The sequence below is a fragment of the Hevea brasiliensis genome, chromosome 12, assembly GCF_030052815.1.
Source record: "Hevea brasiliensis isolate MT/VB/25A 57/8 chromosome 12, ASM3005281v1, whole genome shotgun sequence".
Classification (NCBI taxonomy): Eukaryota; Viridiplantae; Streptophyta; class Magnoliopsida; order Malpighiales; family Euphorbiaceae; genus Hevea; species Hevea brasiliensis.
The window spans coordinates 782,365-803,033 of NC_079504.1; the positions used below are offsets into that span (position 1 = coordinate 782,365).

Genomic DNA, 20,669 nt, shown 5'->3' on the forward strand with positions numbered 1-20,669 from the left:
TATCGTATGATTTCTATTCTTATCCTTTAGCTTACATAATACCCTTACTACCTCGAGAACTGATTCTGCAGTAATTTTATTTATTTATTATTATTATTATTATTATTATTATTATTATTATTATTATTATTATTATTATTATTATTTTCCATGTTTACTCAATTCCAAAACTTAAGATTTCGGGCACCCAAACCCGTCATCCAATTCAAAAGATTTACATCCATCGTGATCTGATTATATATGATTCATATAATGGAACTTGTATCCTCTCCAGGATACCCGAGCCAACTACTCTCTACCACACTCTACAGTCCCATCTGGGGCACTATTTTGTGGGTCACCATTATTAGTAATAACTTTCGATCCCTTCTGAAAAGATAGGACTATACCCTAACTTGCTGCAACAAAGATACTACATTTACCACCTTGCCCAAAACCATGTCAAATTAATGACTCTCCTATCATATTATAGCTCTGTGAATCATCAATTCATAGTTAGACTTTCCTAGGTAGTAGGGTTGTACTTTATTTCATACTGATACACACAAGGTATACTATTCTCACTAAGTTCTAACCAAATGTTTGTCATACTGCAAAAACCATCCAAAATTCCATACTGAATACTAGATAATCTCACTCTATAGGTGTCACCTTTACTTTGCAACTAATCCGAAACCTCTGGTCTGATGGCAATTCTTATTGTAACTCTAGCTCATGCTAGGGTAACTAAGTCACTGACGCTAGGGTAATCTCACTCTATAGGTGTCACCTTTACTTTGCAACTAATCCGAAACCTCTGGTCTGATGGCAATTCTTATTGTAACTCTAGCTCATGCTAGGGTAACTGAGTCACTGACTCTAGTTATCACCCCACTGTGACCTCTCGATATTCTAACTCTAGACCCCTAACTAGGAGTTCCCAACTCCTCTGCAGATATAGAACTCTGTTATGGTATTACTGTACCAAAACAGAGACTACCTGCAAACATCCTCATCATAAGCACTACAGGGAAGTACGCAGCTCTACAGAATAATCTCATGTCGGTACTATAATCTGCGACTACAGGCAGGACATCGAGAATATTGTATAGTTACTACGATACGTCTGTGGACTAGGTCTCTTAATCTCTTATCTCTCTTGAATCTTCTATTATCATAAACTTATTCATGCGGGTCATCCACCGATGTTGCCAACAATGGTACCTCATCCTTATCTAGGCAACTGTACTTTCAAGACTCACTTTTATGTACTCGTGCCTTGCGAAATGGGCACACCATTTAAACCCATCTTGACAAAAATATAACATTTCTTGGAGTACGTATCCTCATGATAGACCTCACATGTCTACTAACTCTATTTCACATTTACGTGTACTCCACGAAAATCAAGACACTAAGCGAGGTAATCTTATATTTCAGGTATAACGTAGAATCTAGAAACAAAGAATTACGGAAAAGACGAAAGCAGAATCCTATACTCCGCATGTGACTCTAGTAGACTCTTCCCAACACTTAGATAATTTTTCCCTATGAATGGAGCCTAAGCTCGATACCACATTTGTCACGACCCAACCTATGGGCGGACGGTACTAGGACACAGGCGACCTAAAGCCCCGAGGCCGTAGTAAGCCTAACTGTTCATTAACCCAACTCTAAGGCCCATTTGGGCCCAATATCAAGAAAACAAGCGGACAGTCGGCCATAAAATGGACTTACCAGCGGGAAGTTTCGACTCACCCGACATAAACACAATATATAGTCAATTGGGAGCTCAGCTCACCCTCCACATACTCATCAACATAATAATAAATAGGAGCTCAGCTCCCTCATCCAATCCATCAAACATGCATAGTATATTAGGTTTACAGGTCCCAAAATAATAATTTAGTTTACAGACCCAAATCAAATAAACATTTCTAACACATGCGAAAATTCTAAGATTTAACAAGTTTATACAAACAGTAATAATTTTTGAACAGGTTAACCTCAAAAATATCCTCCTGTGGCCTGTAAAAATTTTTGAACAGGAGTGAGCGTTCGACTCAGAGAGTAAAATATCAATTTTAACCATAATCTCTATAACTATCTAGAACTAATGCACCCTGTAGAGTGAAATGCAACATCAACAACATTTTCACATCATAACATCAAAAAGGTAATTTGGAGCACTCACACACCCTGTAGTATCAATCATAACATATGGGAGCCGATCCTATCTGACTCTCTTAAATCCAACTTGGTGCCGTAATTACTCAAGCTCGGACTTCCACTTAATAACCAAATCGAGGTCCCAATTACTCAAGCCGTGACTACCCCTCGAAGGATCGGGTCCCAGCGAATTACTCAAGCCGTGACTACCCCGTCCTATCCATAGTCCACACCACATCACACGCACGCCAACGCACGCACACTGCTCTAAATTACCACAACAACATCCATGGCACATCAACAGTTATGAATGCAACATAAATCGTGCCTAGAGTTTAACTACATAAATATATGCATATAAGTGATGCATGGGCATGCTTGAACATATAATAATATCGAAATTACAATTAAAATTAATATTCTACTCACAGACTTGACGACAATCACTGTGGCGGCTGAGCGGAGGAAGAAGGCTGTCCCGGCTCACCTGACAATTATATTACAATTATTTAATACAATCTGACTCAATACAAACAAAGAAAAAGACCAATACGTCCTAAGTCGTGCCGAAAATCCGGCAGAGTCTCCCCTATACCTAGGACTTACCCAACCTGCAAAAGGGTTCAAAACACACTTCTATACTCAAAATCCATATATCCACAACTCAATCACATCACACAGCCCCTCCTGGGCCCATCAAATCAATCATTCATCACAATATGTAAAATTTCAATTTAGTCCTTATAATTGATCATTTTTGCAAAAACTGCTCAAATAAGCTCTAAAAATTATAAAACTCTGCCCCGCGGTCCTTAGAAATATTACTAAGCTATTGCAAAAAGAATCGTAATTTTCTAAGCTACCACGAATATTTTATGAATTTTTAATCCTATTTAAGCACTAGAAAATTACGAAAAAGCAAGGCTCGGGTTTACCTTTGCTGATTCCGACTTCGGGAACGCGCTCGGGATGCCTGACAATGGTGGGGTAGCCAAAACCTCGATCCAATTCGGAGACTTTTCAAGTAGCTGGTGCATGCGGCGGAAATTCAGAATCCAGGACAAGCCGAATTTCCGCGAATTGAGGATACCTACACGAAGCCCAATAATAATATATAAAAAATCAGGGGTGTTACATTAATATAGAATTTTTATTTCAATTTAATAAATTTATATTTAAATATAAATATAAATTAAAATTTGATTTGAAAAGAGTCCAACTTTTATCTGAATACAAATATTATATTATTTAATATAATTTTTATTTATTTTAATTCAATAATTTCTTTTTTAAAAATTTAACTGTCACGACCCAACCTATGGGCCGGACCGGCACTAGGACCTGGGCCAGCCTAAAGCCCCCGAGGCCCGTAGTAAGCCTTAACTATTCATTTACCCAACTCTAAGGCCCATTTGGGCCCAATTTCAAGAAAACAAACGAACAGAGTCCGGCCATAAAATGGACTTACCAACGGGGAGTTTTCGACTCACCCGACCTGTAAACGCAATATATAGTCAATTGGGGAGCTCAGCTCACCCTCCACATACTCATCAACATAATAATAAATGGGAGCTCAGCTCCCTCATCCAATCCATCAAACATGCATAGCATATTAAGTTTACAGGTCCAAAATAATAATTTAGGTTACAGACCCAAATCAAATAAACATTTCTAACACATGCGGAAATTCTAAGATTTAACAAGTTTATACAAACAGTAATAATTGACTGCGAGGAGAAAGCGAGTTAACCTCAAAAATATCCTCTGTGGCTGTAAAAATTTTTAAACAGAGTGAGCGTTCGACTCGAGAGTAAAATATCAATTTTAACCATAATCTCTATAACTATCTAAAACTAATGCAACTGTGGAATGAAGTGCAACATCGAATAAATTCACATCATAGCATCAAAAGGTAATTTGGTGCACTCACACACCTGTAGTATCAATCATAACATATGGGAGTTGATCCCTATCTGACTCTCTTAAATCCAACCCGTGCGGCGAATTACTCAAGCTCGGACTTCCACTTAATAACCAAAGCGAGGGTCCCAGCGAATTACTCAAGCCGTGACTACCCCTCGAAGGATCGGGTCCCAGCGAATTACTCAAGCCGTGACTACCCCGTCCTATCCATAGTCCACACCACATCACACGCACGCCAACGCACGCTGCTGCTCCAAATTACCACAACAACATCCATGGCACATCAACAGTTATGAATGCAACATAAATCGTGCCTAGAGTTTAACTACATAAATATATGCATATAAGTGATGCATGGGCATGCTTGAACATATAATAGTATCGAAATTACAATTAAAATTAATATTTTACTCACAGACTTGACGATGGTCACTGAGGCGGCTGGGCGGAGGAAGAAGGCTGTCCTGGCTCACCTGACAATTATATTACAATTATTTAATACAGTCTGACTCAATACAAACAAAGAAAAAGACCAATTACGTCCTAAGTCGTGCCGAAAATCCGGCAGAGTCTCCCCTATACCTAGGACCTACCCAACCTGCAAAAGGGTTCAAAACACACTTCTATACTCATAATCCATATATCCACAACTCAATCATATCACACAGCCCCTCCTGGGCCCATCAAATCAGTCATTCATCACAATACGCAAAATTTCAATTTAGTCCTTATTATTGATCATTTTTGTAAAAACTGCCCAAATCAGCTCTAAAAATTCTAAAACTTTGCCCCGCGGTCCTTAGCAATATTACTAAGCTATTGCAAAAAGAATCGTAATTTTCTAAGCTACCACGAATATTTTATGGATTTTTAATCCTATTTAAGCACTAGAAAATTACGAAAAAGCAAGGTTCGGGTTTACCTTTGCCGATTCTGACTTCGGGAACGCGCTTGGGACGTCTGACAATGGGGGGCTAGCCAAAACCTCGGTCCAATTCGGAGACTTTTGTTCGCCCAAATTTGCGAACCGGTCAACTATCGAATTTCCGTGAATCGATGATACCTACACGAAGCCCATAACACGGGGGTTAGTACATAAATTTTTTCAGAATTTTCTAAGCTCATTAAATGCTCGGAAAAACACTACGAAGTTCCGTGGGACCCACCGAAAAACGATGTCGGAAAAATTCGAAATTTATGTCGTTACGAAGCTCTCGACGAATGGAGCGTGCTGGTGGCCTCGGTTTTCTCGTGGGATTCACGATTTTCGAGAAATCTAGCCCAAAAGTCAAAATGGGCTAAAATCTTCCCGAGCAAAAATCGGACAAACCGCTCAATGGATTTCGGCGTTCTTGGTGTCTATGGAAAGCTCTCGCCGAGTAGATGATTTTAGACACAAGACCCGGTCCAATTGGTGGCCGGATCGGCCGGATTTGGCCGGGGAAGTCGAAACAGTGAGGCGTTCCAGCGCGTTTCCAGTGGGCGGTGGTGGCCGGGTGGAGAGGAGAGAGAAAAGAGAGAGAAAAGGGAGAGGGACGACGCGCGCGGGGAAGAAGGAAAAGGCCGGTCCGATTCGATCGGTCCGATCCGGTCCGGTTCGATTCTGCCGGTTCGATTCAGAATATAAAATTTTGAATTTTTACTCTGCCTCGGGACCGAAAACGAGGTCCAAAAATTCCGAAAAAATTCCATAAAACTCAGAAAAATACATAGACTCCAAATATATTTTTAGTTTTGCCACGTGGTCTTTAAATTAATTTTTAAAAATCATCAAAGTTTATATTTTCGAAAAATCGAACCCGATTTTTAAAATCCAAAAAATCTCAAAAAAATTCCTAAAATTTAAATAAAATTAAAATACCAAAAATGCTCATAAAATTTAAAATTTTGGGGTGTTACATTAACATTTACTTTTAAAAACATAATTATAAATATTTTAATTTAAAAATATGTTATAAATTAATTTAACAAACTATTTTATTATAAACAAAATAATTTTTTATATATTTTCTATTATAATTATTTTAATTAAAAATAATAATACACAAATATTAGTATTTTTTATTCAATTAACATTAATTTTTATATAAAAAATTTTAATTATTAATTTATTATTGTAAATAATTTATTAGTGTTAATATATTTGTTACTCTTATTTTAAAATATTTCTCTGTATTATAAAAAAAATAAAATTGTGAAAAATATTATATATTTAATAAAAATTAATAATATTAAAACTTATTTATATGAGTGTTAATAATTAATTTATTAAATAAAATTAAATAATTAAATAAAAAATAATTAAAAATAAATAAATAAATATTATATTAAATTAAATTTATTTTTTTATTATACGTATAAATTCTTAAATAGTGTTGAAAAAAATTCATACTAATTATATATATATGTTATAAAAAATATATAATATTAAAAGTTAATTAATTTTTATAAACTCATGCACTTCATTATTAAAAAAATTTAATATGAAAATATATAAATTAATAAAATAATAAATATTTGAATTTATATATTTATAAACACTTATAATTATAAAATTATATTATAATAATTTTTTCATATTAAAATTTTCCTTTATAATTTTTATTTTGATTAATACTTTTGTTTTATTAATTTAATATAAAAAAAATTATTATTAATAATTAATTAGTTACTATAAAATTACAGAAAATATTTTATAATTTACCCTTTCATTGTTTCCGACTGTGCCACACTGCCACAATACTCTTAATTGCTACTTTCTAGTTTCCACTTTCCAGAACATGAACTAAATTCTCCAGGACTCGTAACCGAAAAAGAGAAGGGCCTTTCCATTTGTGCCATCTGTATTATGTACGTCCAAAATTTGAAAGAGAGAGAGAATCCTACGCGATGCTTCGCATTGAGTACATGGAAACTGGATTGTCCACATGAAAAACTCTTGGGTGATCGCTCTCTAAACCATAGTCCGTCATCGGACTGTACTCCAGCTCTTCATCATGATCATAAGCAAATTCCGGTATCTCAATCTCGTTCCTCCAGACGTGGTTCCACAGAAACTCTAACCTACTCAAATATTTCAGCTTCCGGTATAAGCTGTTTCACAATGAACACGAAACCTGAATGAATGAGCCCCAGCTAAAAAATCTCAAGCTAAGGAAGAATCTTACTTACCCTCCACTGAAAAGAAGACGACCAAAAGTTGTAAGGAAGAGCCTGGCTTGTAGACCAGGGTGCACGAAATAAACAGCCTCTAGATGATTCTTGACGTTGATTGGAATTGACTCGTAAATTGATCGAAGAGCTGAAATTCCAGGGAAATTTTCGCTCCTTTGAACATCTGTATGCACATATACAATTGAGAATGGCCTTCCCTCCAATTTTGGGAAGATTTTCTCCTCCAATTAATTATTTAGCACCTCACTGCAGTATTTGTTTAGCACCTCACTGCTCACCAGTTTAGCTGATTAAGAAATTGAAGGATTTCAAACACACCAATCTAATCTACTCTAATCTAATGGGGAAGAAAAAAAAAAACTATAATATAGACATACCAGGAAAGAACTTGCCGATGACGGGAAGAACCTTACGGCCACGTTTATCTCGGCCTTGGATCTTGAAGACATGGAGTTTCTGGATGAGATTTTCTTGGTCAGATGGAGAAAGGTTAGTAGTAGAAAAAGAAGCAAAAGAGCTCATGATTAGATAAATTAGGGGATTTTGGCAAAAAAGTTGTAATAAAAAATATAATAATATAAAAAATGTGAGTTTAAAAATAATTACTAAAATAAATAAATTATGCTGAGTTAGACGAGATGAATACAGAATACTAATTATAATAGTGTTTTTAAGGTCCGGACGCTATTCAAAATAACATCCACATCAAAAATTTAAAAAAAAAGTCAGACGTCTAACTTTTTTTAAAATAATAAAAAATTAATTAAAAAAAATTTAAAGGTTAGACGTTACTTATAATAGCGTCCAATTTTTTTTTAATAATTTTATTTTATATTTTAAATAAAATATAAATATTATTTTAATAAATAAAATTATAATATGTAATATTATATATTATAATATTTTTATTATAAATATTACTTTTAATTTAAAATTTAATTAAAAAAATTAAAATTAAAAAAATAAATAATTAAAAAAATTTAAGAAAAATTAAACGCTAGAATAATTAGCGTCCAACTTTTCTTTAAATTTTTAATTATTTTATTTTATTTTTTAAATAAATTAAAAATATTATTTTAATAAATAAAATTATAATAATTAATATTATATATTATAATATTTTTAATTATTTTATTTTATATTTTTATTATAATAAAATAAAAAAATAAAAATTAGATTATAAGTTGGGTATAATTTTTTTTAAACCTTTTTAATTAATTATTTTTTTAATTTTAATTTTTTATTTTATTAAATTTTAATTTAATTTTAAATTAAAAAGATAATATTTATAATAAAAATATTATAATATATAATATTAAATATTATGATTTTATTTATTAAAATAATATTTTTAATTTATTTAAAATATAAAATAAAATAATTAAAAATATTATAATATATAATATTAATTATTATGATTTTATTTATTAAAATAATATTATTAATTTATTTAAAATATAAAATAAAATAATTAAAAAAAAAGGCTATAAGTTGCTACCATTTTTTTTTAATTTTTTTAATTATTTATTTTTTTAATTTTAATTTTTTATTTTATTAAATTTTAATTTAATTTTAAATTAAAAAGATAATATTTATAATAAAAATATTATAATATTAAATATTAAATATTATGATTTTATTTATTAAAATAATATTTTTAATTTATTTAAAATATAAAATAAAATAATTAAAATTTTAAAGAAAAGTTATACGCTATTTATAGTAGATCCGACTTTTCTTAAATTTTTTTAATTATTTATTTTTTTAATTTTAATTTTTAATTTTATTAAATTTTAATTTAATTTTAAATTATAAAATAATATTTATAATAAAAATATTATAATATATAATATTATATATTATAATTTTATTTATTAAAATAATATTTATATTTTATTTAAAATATAAAATAAAATTATTAAAAATTAAAAAAAAAAGTTGGACGCTACTATGAGGAGTGTACAACCTTTAAATTTTTTTTAATTAATTTTTTATTATTTAAAAAAAAATTAAACGTTATTTTGAATAGCGTCTAACTCTCCTTTCAAGTTTTTTATACGGACGCTGTTTTGAATAACATCCGGACCTTAAAAATGCTATTATATTTAGCGTCCCACATTCACCTCGTCCAACTCAACATAATTCACTCTTTTTTAATAATTATTTTTAAACTCACATTTTTTTATATTATTATATTTTTTATCAAAAACCCATAAATTAGTGTGTTGGGTTTTAAGAGGGAAACTAATAAAGAAAAAGAATCTGAAAACACAAGAGAGAGAGTGGATGAAGGATCAGGATGGTGAGGCTTTATAGGGGGAAATATATACATATATATATATATATATATATATATATATGTACAAGATAGGGACTTATCCGTAATTTGGCCCTCCAAAGACTAAAGCCGCCGATGATGGTCCGGTGCGGAAGAAGATAAAAATTGACACTCTTTCGGTGTCATCTGGATTCTGGGGTCTTGATTATTACAATCATGGGCTCATTGTAGTACGTTACGGTTCGATTTGAATTTACTCCAACCCAAATTAATTTAATTAAAATTAAGACTAAAATCAATTTAAATGAAGAAAATTGTTATATCGATTTCGTTAAAAAAAAGAAAAGGGTTTAGCAAATTATTTTAAATGAAAAAAAAAATTTCCCTATTACACAAATGACTATTTAAATGGATTTACTGTTATGGAATTTTTTTTATTTTATAATGTATTTTCTACATTAATAGCATAAGTTACCCTCTATATATCTTAACTAACCGTGCATTGTTTAAATTACTTTTATTTTATTTTAATAATATAATTTAATATTTAATTTTTATATTTAATATTTTAAAATTATATTAAAATTTTGTTAATATTAAAATTCTTAATTAATTATATTAAATGCAATTTAATTTTATATTAAAATTTTTGAATAATTATGTGATTATTAAAATTAAATTAAAATTAATAGTAATTATTTTTTCAAACAAAAATTCATATCATAAAAAAATCATAAAATAAAATAATCTAAAATGATGACCAGTCATGTCACTATTACCAAATATATATAATGATTCTAAAAGTAGACTATTTAAAGGTAGATATGAATTTTTAAATTTTATTAATTAATTATAAGATATAGATGAGGAAAATATCTTCCTTATTTAGTGCAATATTTTTTATATAGAAAAGTTAACTCTATTATTTATTAATACAAAATGTAATAAATAAATAAAATTTCAAAATTAGGGTTGAATTTAAGCTAGGATTAGACTCGAAGAAAATTTAAATTAAGCGAAAACAACGCAAACACCCTTATCAATATATATATATATATATATATATATATATATATATATATATATATATATATATATTAGATTATAACAAAGCACATTTCAAAGGTTACTATCCGAAATGAATAAGTTGGTATAATGCATATATTTTTCCAAATATATATGTATGTTTTTTCTAATTAAGAAATTAACTTGATTAATTTTTTCTTTTTTTTTAAAAAAAAAAATCTTAAATTGTCTTTGTTGTCAGAAGATAGGAAATAACATTTATAAAGCCATCTATCTAAAACTTAAATTTCTCCACCTATCTAATTAATGTTAATAAATTTTATTTAAATTATGATAAATTAAATTTAAATAATTTTTTTAATAAAAAAATTATTTAAATTTAATTTATCATAATTTAAATAAAATTTATTTATTAAATATATAAATTCACAAATTTATACTTGCCATAAAATAAATTCAAAATTTAACAACAAAAATTCACAAAAAAAAAAAAATTCAGGCCTAAGCGAATATTGCTGCCGACGGGCACTGCTCGCCTTTTGAAGCAAGAAAAATATAAAATTCAGTTTCTTTTCCTTTGAAACTGCTTCTTTTTTTTTTTTTTTTTTTTTTTATCGAACATAGAATTTCAATGGAGAAAGCCAAGTGCGTAATTCACCCATTACAAATAGGATTTGCAACAGTGCTTTTGTTTTATTTTTTAACAGAGCAACTGTATCATCATCTACTATAGAAGATAATAAATTATCCCATCTTGGTAGATGGACTCATGGCTTCAGTTCTCATACACTTGTACAGAAAACCTAGTATTATGCAGCTCCACGCACGCAGGATGGCTCATGTTTGTCGGTTTGCTAAACTTGTATTCAAACAGTAACCCACTGCTTCTATGTATACTTTTCACAGGCTGAAAGGGCTATTGGATTGATATTTGAGTATCTAGAGATGTGGCCGTGCCAAGCCAAGCCAAGCAACTGCCTATTGATTGCAAAAGAAGAAAGCAACAGCAAGAGGTCAATTGCCAATAGTGATAAACCAAAGTGTTTGTTTATGTTTAAAATATGCAAACTGATAGAACAATTGAACAATATTAAAAAAAATTGTAATTAGAGAATATTAAAAATTAAATTTAATATATATTAAGCATACAAAATTTAAAATAATTAAATCACTTTTTTTAATATTATTTAAAATAATGCTTTTTAAAAATTTGGTCTCCTAACCTCAACCCCAAACAGCGACTTACTGCACAGAACAGACAATAATTCCTTATACTAGTGTACTTTGGTGAGGAAGGGAGGCTAGCCCAGGACCTAGGTTAGCCCAAAAATCAGAAGTGTGTTTCTATTGAATGTAGCTTGGAATCACTGGTTTACAAGACATTCCAGAACAGAGAAAGAGTGAGGGTATTCACAACTTGTGAGACCCTCTTGTTTAGCATTCTGCAATTGTATTGAAACTTATTTTGCATTTATATTTGTTCAACGATAAGCTTCCAATGCATAACTGGCTTTCAAATTTGATATTCGAGCATTTTAACTGTATTTTTCTTCCTTATTTGGAGAATGTTACTAGCGGAAAAGGAGATCTAATCAGTTCTTGGTAATCAACGATCACCAAATTGGAGATTTCAATAACTTGCATGAGGATCAATTAGTAGTCTATACTTAACAATGAGGTGTTGAACACATTTACTTTATTCTAGTTTCTGTTGAGGCAGTGAGTGTAGAATAGTCTTTGAGGTGTGATGAATCACTATCTTTAAGGTATTAATTGCCCTCACTAGATTGCTGAAAGGTTATGGCAATATACCTCCAGGATACAATAAAGCCTGAAATCTGCAGACAGCAACTCCTGAAAATTTTCCTTAATAACTCTTTATATGAACTGAATTTAGAAAGACTAGAAGAAAAGAAGAAGAAGTAGAAGTAGTATATTTCTGGATTGAAAAATTCATCCATATTTATAAAGAATGAAAAGTCATGACATATTTTCTAGATAGACACATCTGTTTATCTTTAATAGATATAACTGTTTGTGTAATAAACATGTCTATTTATTAAAAGACACCTATATAAATAGTTATGACTTTTTGTATAGAATAGACATGTCTGTTTATTAACAGACACCTATACAAACAGTTGTGATTGTTTGTATAGAATTGACATGTCTGTCTATTAACAGACATATCTACTTGTTAATAAACACATATGTTCGTAATTTATTTATGAAAATTACAATATGATAATTATTTTATTTCACACATATACGTGCTAAGTGCCACAATAGAATAATATATATTGAATTATATATATATATATATATATATATATATATATATATATATATATATATATATATATAATTCTATACATATTTCACTCTTGTCATTCCCTTATATTTTAACAATATAGGAATTTTTTCTCTCTATACTGTCTAACATACAAGCTATTTATAACAATCCTCCACTTAGCTTGTATTGTTAGATCCCATTGTTTCATGCATAATGAAAAATATCTTTCGATTTAAACTTTTCCTTAGTGTAAGTATTTCAAAATTCTAAAGAAATCATGGTGGCCTTAGCTTAAACCTAGATTCCTATTACATAGAACCAGAAATACTACACACATGAATCAATTAATTCGACTTAAAAAGTTCATCAAAATTTTAGCACGAATATGGCCTTGTGCTATCTCCTGTTTTCATTAACATTTACAAAAGTTATTCTCACTTTTGTTAAAGCGGCACCACTTCCTATGTTCATATAGGTGAAGTTTTCTTTGTAATGATTTTAAACTTCATCAAGAATATAAATACTCATCATCATTCTATTAACTTAGTACATTAAGTACTTTAATTATAACATTTACTAATGACTTGTTGTTACCCTTTAAACTTTATTTAGTAATAATACTATAAAGTAAGGTTCCCATCATTAGTAAATTTAATGGAATATTTTAAATCCTAATCAGCACATGTACTTATGATCATAGCTCTCGAGAGCTCTTTTATTAAAGGATTTGCTAGATTATTATAGGATTTAAGATAAACATGGTAATAACACCATTAGAGACTAATTGTCTTACATTTTCATGTCTTAAGCTTATATATATACTTTCAATTGTATATTTTACTATAAGCTTTAACCATCATGATTTGACTATCACAATATAAAGAAATGGATGGCACAGGTTGTGGCAACAACTTAATATCCGATAACAAGTTTCTCAGCCATTCTACTTCTTTACCAATATTCGCCAAAGTTATAAATTCGGATTCTACCGTAGAATGAGTTATACAAGTTTGTTTCTTTGATGCCCAAGAAACAAAAACTCCACCTAAAGTGGACACCTAACTAAAGGTTGACTTATTATTCTTAGTACTACTTATCCAATTGGCATTTGTATAACCCTAGGATCTCCACCATATTTGTTTCACTAGTCAACCATATAATCACATGTTTATAACATGAACTACATAAATAATTCACAGTGTAGATTTGTACCTTATTTGTAAAAATAAATTGCTCCATAACTTGTTTAAAATGAGAGTATCCAACAATAAAGAACCAAGCTAAACATGCACATACACACAAATGCATACTCATTTGTCCTTTTGTCACTTCTTACAAATGACTTGTAAGGCTCTTATATTTACTACTCAAAATGTATCAACATTTTGGCTAATAAATTCATCTCTTCATACATGTAACTATTAAGAAGAATTGCATTTTTTTATTTAGTTACATCTTTTGGCTAAGGGATATAACTCTTTGCATGGATACAACTCTTTATATGGTTTTAGCACAATTGGAAATTTATCACAGAATAATCTATAGTTTATAATTCCTTTTTTTAAATATCCAAAAACCCTTGAAATTTCTTTCCAATATTCTACACTGGGATTATTAGTATATCTTGACAATTTACATACTGCAAAAGCAATATAGGGAGTAGTGCAATGCATAGCATATATTAAGCTATCAATAGCAATAGCACACTCAGTTTGAGCAATTATTCTACCAAAATTTCCAGTCAATTTATAATAAGTATTATATGGAGTATTTGCTTCTCTCAATATAATGAAATTAACAAAGAGTAAAACCTCACTATATTACAGCTAGGTAGTTTTAGGCAGATCTCTCAAGGATAATAATCAAAATATAAATCTAGACAACAATTTTAAAATTCTCCCAAGAATAAATTAAAGAATAATAATGTTAATTGTAGGTAAAAATAAAGAAAAGAGACAAAAAAAAGTTAATAGATTTTTGTTCCAAACTGCTATTTATAAAGTATTTGTATCTCTTCGAACATATACAATCATTCACTTATACCTCTTAGAATAGATACAACCATTCACTTATACCTTTTATAACAGATACAACCATTCACTTTGTATCTCTTAGAATAATTATATTTATTCACTTATATCTTTTACAACAGATACAACCGTTCACTTTGTATCTCTTAGAACAATTAGATCTGTTCACTTATACCTCTTAGAACATGTACAACCGTTCACTTATACCTCTTAGAACAGATACAACCATTCACTTATATCTCTTAGAATAAATACAATCATTTACTTTGTATCTCTTAGAACAATTACATTTGTTCCCTTATGCCTTTTAATGAACAGACATAACTCTTTCAAAATGAAACAAATTTTTTATCACTAATATTTTTAATAATATCTCCACCTAGTTAGTGATAGACACAATCAATATGAATTAGGATTTATGCATACAAAAAGTATTTTTTGACTTATGCACATAAATCTTATTACATTATTTAACACATTCACCATGAGCTTTAGCATCATAATATAACCTTATATTTCTTCTAATTATAAGCATGCCATCAACATAAAGATAAATTATCACATAAAAAACTTTTTAATGTGTAAGTATTTTTGAATCTGTTTAAGAGAAAAGTCATATGTGGCATACAGTAATTTCTTCCTATAATCATTCAAACTAGAAGTATGATGTGCTATTATTCCTCTAATTGCAGTGATTTAGGAACTACCACTCTCAAATCCTTAAACTTTGAAACAAAGATATACAACTCATGGACTTATCCATAACAGGCATATTATCAAGTATTTAGAATTGAAAATATTTAATAATGAGAAATTTATCCATACCTTTTTTTTTATTGTATTCAAATTCTAATGAATTCTAGATTTCATTTGGAGACTTGACAGAGGTAAACAAATTTTATAGCCAATCTGATGAATTGTTGAGAAAATGACTTTTGCATGGCAATTCATCTTCTTTTCTTGATCTACTTTCACCTCTTCAGTGAACATAATTTATTTCTTCAAACAATCAAGTTTCACGAACTCTTAATTAATCACGGAAACAGCCTTGGACTCCATTGCGATTAATACCTTAAAATTATTGAGGCAGTGGGTGTAGAATAGGCTTTGAGGTGTGATGAATCACTATTTTTAAGGTATTAATTGCCCCCACTAGATTGCTACAAGGTTATGGCAATATACCTCTAGGATACAACAAAGCCTGAAATCTGCAGACAACAACTCTTGAATATTTCCCTTAAGAACTCTTTATATGAACTGAATTTAGAGAGACTAGAAGAAAAGAAGAAGAAGTAGGAGTAGTATATTTCTGGATTGAAAAACTTATCCATATTTATAAAGAATGAAAAGTCATGGCACATTTTCTAGATAGCCACATCTATTTATCTCTAATAGATATAACTGTTTGTGTAATAGATATGTCTGTTTATTAAAAGACAGCTATACAAATAGTTGTGACTATTTATATAGATATATCTATTTATTAACAGATACCTATACAAATAGTTATGACTTTTTGTATAGAATAGACATGTCTATTTATTAACAGACACCTATATAAACAGTTGTGACTGTTTGTATAGAATTGACATATCTATCTATTAACAGACACATCTACTTGTTAATAAACACATCTGTTCGTAATTTATTTATGAAAATTACAATATGATAATTATTTTATTTCACACATATACGTGCCAAGTACCATAATAGAATAATATATATTGAATTATATATATATATAATTCTATATATATTTCACTCTTGTCATTCTCTTATATTTTAACAATATAGGAATTCTTTCTCTCTATACTGTCTAACATACAAGCTATTTATAACAGTTTCTCCTAATCTTTTACGCAACTAAACACCTAACTTTCTTATCTCACTTCAATGGTATATGCAAAACAAATAAAAAAACAGATGCGAGAGGAGGCATGAAGCTTATTAACTATAGTTTGACTTGCACTGACGACACAGACGATAGGCAGACCACAGGAAAGGCAAAAAAAAAAAAAAAAGGGACATGAGGCTGGGAGTTGGATGGATTCTCCTTGGCATCATTTTATGCTTCAGCTTGATGAGCAGCAATGTAAGTGCGGGGAAAGCTGCATGCCCCGACCCACTATTTTGGGAATGCTATGGCATCCTTCATACTTGCCCAGTTGGTTACCCTAGACTTTGTGAGATAGACTGCAAGCTTTGCGAACCCTATTGTGGTGAGCTTTTCTTCTTTTGCTTGATAGGTTTCTTTTAGATATTATGGTCATATTCCTTGGATATTAATAGGAAGTTTCTTGGCTGCAAGTCAGCTTGTGATAGGCCAGGAGTTGTTTGCCAAGACCCACGATTCATCGGTGGTGATGGGATTATGTTTTACTTCCATGGTAAAAAGGACAAGGACTTCTGCCTAGCATCTGATCCTCAAATTCACATAAACGCTCACTTTATTAGCAAGAAGAGCGGTAAGGGAAGAGATTTCACTTGGGTTCAATCCACTAAAGTCTTGTTTGGATCTTATCAACTCTATATTGGAGCACAAAAAGTAGCTAAGTGGGAAGAATCAATAGTTAACATTCTGATACAAGTGAATGAAGAACATGCTATGGTACCAACTGGTGAGGGCCAAATATGGTGGTCACTGGAAACTGGATTGGTGATTCAGCGGCAAGCAGAGATGAATAAGGTGAGAGTCAAAGTGGAAGGATTGTTTGAAATAATTACACATATGCTTCCAATAACGATGGAAGAATCAAGGGTGCATGGGTATCATGTGGAGGAGGATGATTGCTTTGCTCACTTAGAGCTTAATTTCAAGTTTCACGGCCTAAGCAAGATGGTGGATGGGGTTTTGGGATAGACCTACAGACTAGGTTATCAAACTGTTGCAGACTGAAGTGGTGTGACGAATTGCGGCAAGGAGAGAAGTAACATTCTCAACGTTTGAAGAATTTTGATTGTCTAAAGCGGTTAAAACTCTGGAGGAAAGAGAGGGAGTCGTTATGCTGAGTTGGAACCATTATTGAGTTTGTTGTATTTTTGTTACTCTGTTATATTCAATTGCATATAAATAATTGTATTTCTATAATTGTAGTTCATTGAATGAGATAATGATAGCTTCTTCTCTCTGATTTCTTCTTTGTGCTTCTCTCCCTTTCTTGATTTCTCTTCTTCTACAACTTCTAAAACTCTGGTTCATAACATTGATATCAGAGCTCGATCTTGGCCATAGTTATGGTAGATGGTACGCGTGGACAAGAATGGCGACGGGAATTTCATTCCTTGATGCAAGAAATGGAAGATCGAATTGAGAAAAAGCAAACTGAGTTTCGAAAAGAAAATGAATCAAGTACTCAGCAGGCGATTGAGGAATTGAAGTCATTGATGGCTGGAATAAGTCTTCAGTATAATGAATTGGCTACCAGTAGGGGTTATGTTGGTACTTCGCAAGCAGGGGAATTTTACAACAATAGCTATAATCATTCTTGGTCCAGGTTTCCTAAACTGGACTTTCCTCACTTTAGTGGTGATGATCTTGAATCTTAGCTAATCAAAGTTGAATACTATTTTGAAGTAACAAATACCCCAATGGAGAATAGGGTTAAAATAGCGGCAATGCATTTAGATGCAAAGGCAATGCAGTGGCATCAAGGGTATGTAAGGGTTAAAGGTACAGAGGCTTATGGTAAATGGGATGAATATGTGCAGAGAATGAAGGCAAGATTTGGGATTCAGGTTTTTTATGACCCGTTAGTTGATTTAAAAAATTTGAAGCAGACAGGCACTCTACAAGATTATTTGGATGCCTTTGATGCTCTATATCATAAGGCAGGGATTAGGGAAGATAAAGCCCTAAGTTTCTTCCTTTCGGGTTTGGTGGATGAATTACAAATGCCAGTACGTATGTTTAAACCAAAATCACTTTTTGAGGCTTATTCTCTAGCATGCCTTCAAGAAATCACGGTGGCTGCATTACAAAACAAGCCTAAGTCTGTTGGGAAGGCATCATGCACTACGGCATCCATGAGTTCATTTTCCCCTACATCATCTGTGGGTTCAATCACTAGAGGTAATAATGCTAAAGACCAAACTGGAATTTTACCTTTACCAAGTAATGCATCTAAGTTGCCTATGGGAATTTCTAAGTTACCAAATAATTTGACTGGTAAACAGTTCAATGAGAAAAGAGAAAAGGGTCTTTGCTTTTGGTGCGATGAGAAGTTTTTGCCAAGCCTTAAATGCAAGAAACGTTATGCCTTTGTAATGCAAATTATTATCGATAAAGGGGAAGATGGTGAGGAAATAGAAGGAATAGAAGTTAGTGAGGAACTGCAATTGTCTCTTAGTGCCTTAAAAGGGACACAAGGGGCACAAACTATGTGCATTCATGGGTGTAGTGGGAAATTACAGTTACAAGTATTGGTTGAAACCAGAAGTACCCATAATTTTTTAGGGGCGCATGTTGCTAAGAAATTGCGGTGTGATGTAGAACCAGTAAGTGGTATCTCGGTTGAAGTAGCTAATGGGCAGAATATGCAGTGCCATGCTAAGTGTACGTCTTTCAAATGGCAGATGCAAAATCATCATTTTAATGCTGAGGTTTTTATCTTACCTCTTGACAATTATGACTTGATTCTTGGAGCGCAGTGGCTGGAAACTCTTGGTGAGATTACATGGAATTTTAAGACATTGGAAATGAAGTTTCAACTTAGGCATAGAACTTGTGTCCTCCGGGGGGAGCGCTTTGGCAGATTGTAATTAATTAATGATAAAAAGTTGCATGTTCTCATGCATAAACAACATCAATTAGCATCTATGCAATTGGTTATGGCTCAACCTATCTCTTTATTTACCACTGATGTTATTTCTTTGGATTCTTGGCCTGAGCTTTATCAATTTTTATCCGAGTATGAAGATGTTTTTTTAGAACCACAAGGGTTACCACCAAGGTGAAATCATGATCATAATATTCCTCTTCAAGTAGGGGCTTCTCCAGTTAATATCATACCATATAAGTATGCTACTTTTCAAAAAGATGCTATTGAACAGATGGTAAGAGAAATTTTAGAGGCAGGGGTCATTCGACATAGTACATGTCCTTATTCAAGCTCAGTTGTTTTGGTTAAAAAGAAGGACGAAACTTGGCGGATGTGTATAGATTACCGTAAACTTAATTCTTTCACTATTAAAGATAATTTTCCTATTCCTGCAATGGAAAAGTTGTTAGATGAATTGGGAGGTGCTGAGTTCTTCTCTAAATTAGATTTGCGTTTGGGATATTGGCAAATATGGATGGATGATGATGATATTCACAAGACTGCCTTTCGGACACATGAAAGGCATTATGAATTTGTTGTTATGCCATTTGGGTTAACAAATGCGCCTTCTACTTTTTAGGCCTTGATGAATGATGTGTTCAGATCTTATTTACGAAAGTTTGTCCTTGTTTTTTTTGATGATATACTAGTGTATAGCAGGTCATGAGAAGAGCATGTTACTCACCTCCGGTAGTGTTACAGTTGTTGTATGAAAACCAGCTGCTAGCAAAACAAGTAAATGCTCTTTTGGTTGTTAAAAAGTTGAGTATTTAGGCCATTTCATATCTAAGCATGGAGTGCAAACTAATCCAGCAAAAGTTGCAGCTGTGGAAGGGTGGCCTGTTCCTCAAACACTCAAACCACTTTGGGGGTTCTTAGGACTTACAGGTTACTATCGTAGGTTCATTAAAAATTATGGGCATATTGCTCGTCCTTTGACTGATCTCCTTAAGAAGGATTCTTTCTCTTGCACACCTCAA

At 31.4% G+C, this 20,669-nt stretch overlaps 1 long non-coding RNA gene and 1 pseudogene across 1 annotated transcript; both read right to left on the reverse strand.

Annotated features, from left to right (window-relative positions):
* Nucleotides 1-1,989: 1,989 nt before the first annotated feature.
* Nucleotides 1,990-3,181, reverse strand: LOC131171054 (uncharacterized). Its single transcript, XR_009141802.1, has 3 exons — nucleotides 3,084-3,181; nucleotides 2,578-2,635; nucleotides 1,990-2,007 (listed from the first exon to the last, which is right to left on the reverse strand). It is a non-coding gene; the product is annotated as an uncharacterized LOC131171054 (long non-coding RNA).
* A 3,521-nt stretch (nucleotides 3,182-6,702) lies between these two features.
* On the reverse strand, nucleotides 6,703-7,838 carry LOC110636106 (uncharacterized; annotated as a pseudogene).
* Between the last annotated feature and the right edge of the window lie 12,831 nt (nucleotides 7,839-20,669).